Here is an 8,865-nt window from a genome sequence, read left to right as displayed (position 1 = left end):
GTCTGATCTTGTTTTTGTGCCATTCTTGTCTGTAAACAGTCATAGTTTAACTCACAAATGACTCCAGTGAAAGCACGAGCTGCTAACGATGTGGACGTATTTCTCTATATGTACCTCCTGAACAGCTTCTAAATGAATGAAGTGTTATCTTCAAGCATGATATATAGCAGTCTTTATACAGGGAGGTCATTGAATACAGAAAATTTTGTTAAAATTTTGACTGTTGATTTTAAGTCAGACAAGGTCATTTCCAGGTCAAAGATTTCTCAAAATCCTTAACATTTCTTAGAATATAGTGGCGCTGGAGCAGATGATTTCAGAAAGTTGGACAAAGGTTCTTTGTTACTGTACGGTGGTATGGTAGAAGACTGTGATGGTACAAGCCTTATGAAACTTTTTCTGTCACTGTATAGAACCTGTGCTGTCTGTCTTTTCCCCCTGAACATTACCCTCATCTATTCATCTTCCTCTAATCTTCCCTCTTTCCCTCTCATTGTTCGTCTCCCTCCGTCTCACCCCCCCATCTCTCTTTTCTTCTTTCTCCTCCTTCAGTGACAGTAAACAGCCCCCCTGCTGCGTGTCTCCTATTACAGCCTCCATCCTGATTCCCCGCTTTCTTCCGTCCCTCCTCTTTTTTTCTGTCCCCTTTTCTCTCTAACCATCAGGCGCTCAGCCTAAAAGCTAAAGGCCCATTCTAGACTCTGGATAAAAAGATACAAGAGGTCCAGAACAATCAAAGAGCCTAAAGAGGAAAGTGATGACAACAGCAGTGATGATGATGAGGGTGAAAATAAAGGTGCTCGTGACAATGGCAGACACAATAACGGCAGATAGAAACCTATGATGACGATCTTTAACATGACAAATACGGGAATAATGTAAAGATTAGAGGTGATGATGACAGATTTAAGTAGTCTAGTTAAACTAAAGATAAGTATAGTCTTAGACTGAACGATGGGAGTAGTGTAACATGACCACAAGAAAAAATAAATTTTGACCTTGGGGATTATTCCTGAACCTTCAGTTAATATTGAGTAAGCTATAGTAAAGAGCTGACAGTATGGATTCCCATGAATTACCCCTACAAGGACTAGCCAGTTTAAAAAATGCATCCACAAACCATCTGTGGAGAAAAGTGGAAACCAGCTTTGGATGTGTCTGTCTTTGTGGCATCAATTTAAGCAGCTACCCTGCTTCTCTGTGCAGTTCAATTTGGTTGCCTCGTCATCTGGCTGTAACATTTAGATTAGGTGGCAGTAACTGTCTGCAAAGCCAGCCCTGCATCATTCTTCATGACGTCTAAATTGCTCTTCTGTAAACCAGCTCACCTAAAGTTATGTCACCATCATCAAAGTCTAGAAAAATTATTTATGCACTGCCTGTTAATTTTGCACTGACTCAGGCTCTATATTGGAAAATAAACTTAAATTCTCTGGCACAAAATAGCAGTTTACCTGAACCGAACCAACAATAATGTCATGCGGTTGAATCTTTACATGCTTTTTCTGCTGCTGCTTGAACTTGAACCGTAACACTACAGGATGAAGATAGCATTAAAACAATACCCCCCAAAAAAGTGCAGTTAAAAAACATTGTCCTGAGGATGATCTGACAGGCATCTTTGGAGCAAATTCACTTGCCTTATTTTGCCAACACATCACAAATGTGGCGCTTAGAGTGACACTTCTGGGCACTGAAGCTGCATGCTTGTTTTTCTATTTATTTTTAAAATGAGTGACAAATAAAAGAAACATTTTTGAAAGGTATTGTCGCATCAACACCTTCTATGATGTATTAAATTGCTTGGAAAATTGTACTGTGTATAACTCTGCTTGTATCTATGGCTGTGGAAAGCCTGTATATTTGTACTCTGAATGAAACGGGTTTAACTTCAAATATATTTCTCAACGAGGCCTTTAACTCTCAACAAGAGAGTTGATTTTAGTTTTAACAAATAATTATTTCAGATTTGAGGACTGCTACTTTTTTTTTTTTTTTTTTTTTTTACAAATGAAGGACACTGGCATAGGTACAGCAACTGCTCCAGTACAGCGACTGGGAGGAGGAGGTAATGTCTGAATAACGAAAATGTGAATGCAAGTTGTGGAAAAGATTTTTGGATGAAATCTTAATGTTTAGGAATGGCACAATAGAAGAACTTGGAATGTTTCAAGTATATAAGCATATAAACATAAATATAACTTCAAGTTTGTTTCTGAATGTGATTTACAGTGAAATGTGATTAAAACACCACTTTTGATCTAGCCATCTCTAAATTTCAAGATTGATGCATCTATGCTGCGATTTATATGAAACCCATGAATTGCAATACTCTTCTTCACTATAACAGTAACGATTCATAATAAAAAACATAGCTAAGGGAAGAAATCCCCTAAGAAATTTCCTATTAAGCGGTTCATAGACTACAATACGGTGGTTAGCACTGTTGTCTCACAGCAAGAAGGTCCTGAGTTCAATTCCACCATCAGGCCCAGTGGAGTTTGCATGCTCTCCCCGTGTTTGCGGGGGTTCTCCCCGGGTACTCCAGCTTCCTCCCACAGTCCAAATACATGCTCTTAGTGGGGATAGGTTAATTGGAAACTCTAAATTGCCCATAGGTGTGAATGTGAACACGAATGGATGTCTCTGTCTACGTGTTGGCCCTGCGACAGACTGGTGACCTGTCCAGGGTGTACCCCGCCTCTCTCCCTAAGACAGCTGGGATAGGCTCCAAGCCCCCCCGCGACTATGAAAAGGATAAGCAGAAGCGAATGGATGGACAGACTACAATATGACATCATTTGTCTACATGCTCAACAGCGCCTGTAGTCAAGCTCTTATTGGACAAACAGTGTATTTCAGATAATAATAGCCATTCATACTAAAAGCATGGCGTATGCCATAGATAAACACTATCATGGCTGTAAACATGGCTCTCCTGCCACCCAGCATTTCATTGGTCTTGAACATATAACTCTTCCAACCAGAGGGGACAATTTGTCTAACCTGTTTTCTCAGAGAGGGATATATTGGATTTCAGTGCTCAACATAACCTGCTGGTCTGAAAGATGATTCTACTTTCTTGAGGAAAATGCCGATCGGGCATAAAATTGTGACTACCTGCCTAATTTTGTGTTGTTCTCCCTTTTGCTGCCAAAAAGCCCTGACCCGTCGAGGTATGGACTCAGATGTGGTATCTGGCACCAAGATGTTAGCAACAGATCCTTAAAGTCCGTAGGCTGTGAGGTGGGGCCTCCGTGGATCGAACTTGTTTGTCCAGCACATCCCACAGATGCTCGATTGGATTAAGATGTGGAGACCCGTTGTTGTGCTCCTCAAACCACTCATGACTGGGGGTCTGGGGAGGGAGATGGGAAAAAAGACATACTTTGGAAGAGGGGCAGAAATTCATGTGATTATAAACACATGGAGAGTGAAAGGAGGTGAGGGAAGAAGAAAGGCTCAGTGCATCATGGGAAACCCCCAACTTCCAAACCAGCATTTACGATAGGATTCATTAGTAAACATGGTTTCTGTAACTTGCACAACTGTGAAGGCAACCTTAATGCTGAACAGAAGGCTTTTAGAGCAGAACAAACACATCCAAGTAATGTGTTTGTCATTGAAGTGCCTTCTTGATTTAAGCTAGATGACATCAAACCATATAATGCATGCATTTCCACTAATAACACCAGAAAATACACCAAAGGAGGCCCTGAACTGGTGAGCACCTGGAATCTCATGTAAAGCAAGGATAGGAAAATAGTTTCCCTTCAAATTTACAGCTTAATCTCCTCAGTTCCCAAATTAATAATTTTTTTTCATAAAATGGGGTATCCATAATTTCTGTCCCAATGTTTTTAATATGTTGCAAATGTAAAAAGAGCATATCTTTAAAAAAATAAAATAAAATCACAACTTCTTTTAATTTTATTTTATTTTTTTACATCTTTTGAACATTTTCTTAACTATTTTTTTGAAAATAGGATTGTAATTGCTCTGTAATTCAAGATGATAACAGCAGCTGTCCTCTACATCGGTAAGGAAGTGTAGTTTGATATATATATAAAAAAATCCCCACTGAAACGGCAGGAAATGGTAATAAGTGTTAAGGGTGCTGAATAATAATATAAAAAAACCACCCACTCTTTACTCTACATAAATGCTGACCAGTATGATGTTGATTAACAATTCATTTTGACGCATAATTATTTCAAAATAAAACAAGAAAACGCTCTCTGTGGGTGACAGTTTTTCATGTTTATAATAAGTTTGTTTGAGCCAAGTCATTAGCTCTAACAGCGTAGATTTGGATTTCAGCTTTTCAATATTACCTACTTTAAATTTACCCCATGCTACGTGTGTGCATGTGTGTGTGTACATCAAAATGTATCCAGTAGAAATGTAAAATGTGTGGCGTAGCTCCTCAGCAGGAAAAAAAGTCAGGAAAAATGACTCTTAATTCTCCTCATCTCACACTTTGTGGGGCTGGAGGACGTCCTGCGGGGCTTATGTGTGCGCATGCACTCACACACACACGGCCAGGTCAAAGCCCCGAAGCTTCTGTGGCAACTTGGAGGGCCAGAATAATGACTTCCATAATGTCTCCCTACAGCGAAGCAGAGTGAGAGAGAGTTGCTGAGGAAGAAAGTGAGAGAGAGGAGAGAGCACTTTCCTTTCCATGGCTGTAGGAGTCCTATTGTCGCTCGCCCTGCGGGAGCTTTTAGTCCTCGGCTCCAACTTATCGGCTGTCCAGCCATGTGGGGTTGGTGGCTAAGAGGGCGTGGGAGTGGGAGGGGGGGGGATTGCTACAGTAAAATGCCCTGGCCGTGCAGGGCTCAGAGGCTTTTTTTTTTTTTCTTTTTTGGTTGGTTTGAGTGTTGTGTGAGCAGAGAGGTCAGAACTACAGTCGATCAGCCTCCCTCCCTTTCTTTTCATCACCACCCGATTGATCTATTTTTCAGTTCTCTTGCTGTTGTGACTTTACTGCAGTTCAATATGTGATTTTTAATATCATAGACACCTGCCAATTGAGCATTGGGAAAGAGCATCGGTGGACACAAACACTGCTAGAAATGAAAGTATGTGAATTATGTGTTTTTTATGCCTTGGAAATAACAAGAGAGAGGAGACTTCCAGCACAAGGCCTATGCACAGCTGAGACACATCTTTATATGAGTAATTATATTACTGTGTCATATTGTTGGGATGTAATACTGCTCTCACTGTCTTGATATTTATATCTCTTAACTATACAGTTTTGCATTAAATCATAGTTTTAGGTTAATGTAACACCTGCTGTTATTGCCATAAAAAGATAAAGATCCAGATTGTGCTCATCTCGCTTTTTAACCTAACCATATGTACAGAGGCTTAATAATTGATTCTGGGTACTGCATAGTGACTTTACTAAACTTTAACAGGCATAAATGGAGTGCAGAATTAAAACTAGAGAATGCTGAGACCTCCCAAAGCTACAACGTTTTTTGTGTCGGTGTTCTTTGTGGGCAGAGGTGAACTGAAGGGTGTATTATGGAGGTGACATTAATGGATTAGCGAGCTATGTTGAGCTTAAAGTCAGAGTTTTCTGTCATGAAAGCGTCTCTCTTTTTACCAGCTGAAAGTGCTGCGTTTTCACGGATTCTTTGATTTACAGTATGTTTTAAGTATAATATAGATCAGGGGTGTCAAACTCAATTGCACAGGGGGCCAAACCTCATGGTACACTTTAGGTCGCGGGTCAAACTAGATAAACGTTTATTGAACACACTAAAACAATGTTTTTGTAAACATAAATATGAATAAAAAGAGACAGGAATATAAATCCAGAATAAATAAACTTAAAAAAAAATAAACTTTAACTTTAAATATTTTGCTCTCCATAAAAATATATCCTGTCAAAATTATGCAAGTTAGAAATATGAACATGCTGCCAAAACCCCAGAAAAAATAAATGAAAACATACACATGGTTGGAGCTGTAGACGGAGCTGGGTTGTTGCTTTAGGAATGGAACTAATACACTCTGCGGGCCATTCAGTGTCGTACTTTGCCTTGCGTGTCCCATTACAATGCAGCTCCATCTGAATCAGTTTCCACGTCGACTGTAAATGGGTTGTGAAGCAGCTCGAAATTCTCATTTTGTGCTTCAAAGTCACCAACTCAGTGCGCTCAGTTTATCAGCAAAGTGCGCGTTTGGGAACACTGTTGCACTGACTTGGTTCAACATTACTTGGCAACAGGGAAAGCGAGGCAAGTTGCACTGGTGCATTTGTGACAGCTTCACTTGAAATGACTTCACCGCATCGTCCATGAACTGACAGATTTCCTTGCTGAGCTCAAAAACTCTATTGAGCACTTTTCCCCAACTCAGCCAACGGACCTCTGTATGATAAGGAATGTCGGCAAACTCTGAATCTATTTCCCACATAAAAGACTGAAATTGACAGTGATTTAAACCTTTAGCTCAGATAAAATGTACGGTTTACGTCACGGTGATCATTACATGCTCACTTTTAAGGACTTTACCACACAACCTTTCCTGGTGTGTGATGCATGCTGTTAACTCACCGGTACAGTTCTCTTGCATCTTTACTCGCATCCTGCCGACTAGTCCACTTTTTTCACCACACAACAGCGCTCCATCTGTTGTAAGTCCAACAAGTTTGTCCCAGGGCAGTTTCATGTCGATTGCACTTTGACATACGTTTCTCCTCAGGCTCACATTTGCCAAAATCTGCGTTTTGTCTGGACACAAGACATCGCACAGCTTCATCATGCAGCTCTTCAGAGCGGTACTGGGCTGATTTGGCTCCTCTGCTACAATAAAACTTGCTTTCACAACAGCTTCACTTTGTGATTTTGCTCTGGTGAAAAACATCTGCTGAAATGTCAGATTTTTCTTTAGCTCTTCTACTTTTTGTATGTTCTGCTCTGCATTTAGGTTTTTCAGCTTATCGTGATGTTTGTCTGGTAATGCGGTCTTAAATAAAATTCCTTAATCACAGCCACATTAGTTCCACTAATAAGACACACGGTTTACCGGCAATGTTTGTAAACATATATTCAGCCTCCCACCGGAGCTGAAAGGCTCTGTTTTCAGAATCAACTTTTCTCTTGGCCATTGTGGGGGCTAGCTTCGCAATAACAGAAGTTTGACTTGATTGACCGGTGTTGTGCCAAAAAGTGATTGTCTGCCAAAAAGTGATTTCCGGTATTTGCCAAAAACTGATTGCTCGTATTTAAACTGCTATAAGTAACTTGTTGGGCTATAATATGTGAAACATATGTCAAATGCATCCCTCATGGATGACATAAAGTCATCTTGAGCCACAAACAACATTCGTGTAACAAGGTAGAAGCCGCAATCAGTTTTTGGCAGTGACTTTTATATAACCTTTATTTAAACAGTTAAAAAAAAATCTCATTAACATTAAAAATGTCTTTTGTAAGAGTAAGTTGGCCAAGAGGACAGCAGCAATGGCAGCAAATATTACAATATTTCTGTAAAAATATTTTAAGTGGGGATAAAGGACCGGATTGGTTATAATGTAAGTACAATAGCAGAGAGTTGTAAAGATACTTGAAAAACAGATATTGTTTTAATTCTCTATATAACCCCTTTGTAAACCCTGTTCACCGAAGTCTATTTACGAACATACGTAAAGATATTACACATAAAAAATACACAGAAACATTGGAAATCAATTTTTGGCAGACAATCACTTTTTGGCACAACACCGGGAATGTTCCCAGCTAGCCTAGCGTTTGGCAAGGAGGCGCTGCATTATGGGATCTGTAGTTTGTGTGTTACTAGCGCCTCATATCGCATAACAATAATAATAAATCTATATAAAATGATCTCGCGGGCCAGATATAAATGTCGGCCGGTCCAGATGTGGCCCGCGGGCCTTGAGTTTGACACATGTGTTATAGATAAACTGTCAATAGATGATAAACTAATAAGAACATATCAGCATTGCTCCTTTTAGTTTATTGTTCTTAACCACATTATTGGTTTGATAAAGATTTCATATAAAGCAAGACTTTAAAACCTTTCCTGAAATTAAATGCACAGAACCAGAGCTTTTACAACAATTGATCTTATTTGACAGAGACTTTTGTTTTGTCCTGCTATTTCTGAAAATTTAGTAGGAAACGTGTTCTTCTTCATCTTTTTATCATCATTAATGATTTTGGTGGTTTTTCTCTGACTAGAACTTGTTTTTATGGGAAAAAAATCCTCTATTTAAAAAAAAGCGTCAAAATTTGCAAAACCTGGAGTTTATATAAACCCAAAATAAACACACTATTCCCCTAGTATTTGTGTTCATAATGAAAGTATATGACAACTTAGTAATATTTCGCTTACTGATACCTATTACAGTGCCTCAACAACAAACAAGCTCCTCTTTTCAGTACCAGCAGTTCCCCTTTAAGGTAGTTTACAGAGAAGGGCTGTAAGTAAACACTGTTCTCATTGGTTGGGTGTAAGCATTCAGCTGTGCAAGCATGAGAAGCTTTCATGCAGTGTGTGTGTGTGTGTGCATCTGATTAGATGATTATTTCTCGACAAGATAAGCGGGTGAAATGGAGACTCTGTTGACCGCCATTCAGGTAATCAAACACACACACACACACACACACACACACACACACACACACACACACACACACACACACACACACACACACACACACACACACACACACACACACACACACACACACATAATTCATGCCACGTCATGCCAGATTGCATTACCTGTCCCTTTTCATAGACACATAATGAGATCATGGAAACCTTAAACGGTTGGTTCGGACAAGAAAGAAAGATGGAAATTAAAAAATATATTAAAAGAAAAAG

The sequence above is a fragment of the Rhamphochromis sp. 'chilingali' genome (genome assembly GCF_963969265.1).
Source record: "Rhamphochromis sp. 'chilingali' genome assembly, chromosome: 3".
In the NCBI taxonomy this organism is placed as follows: domain Eukaryota; kingdom Metazoa; phylum Chordata; class Actinopteri; order Cichliformes; family Cichlidae; genus Rhamphochromis; species Rhamphochromis sp. 'chilingali'.
Note: the sequence above shows the minus strand (reverse complement) of the source record.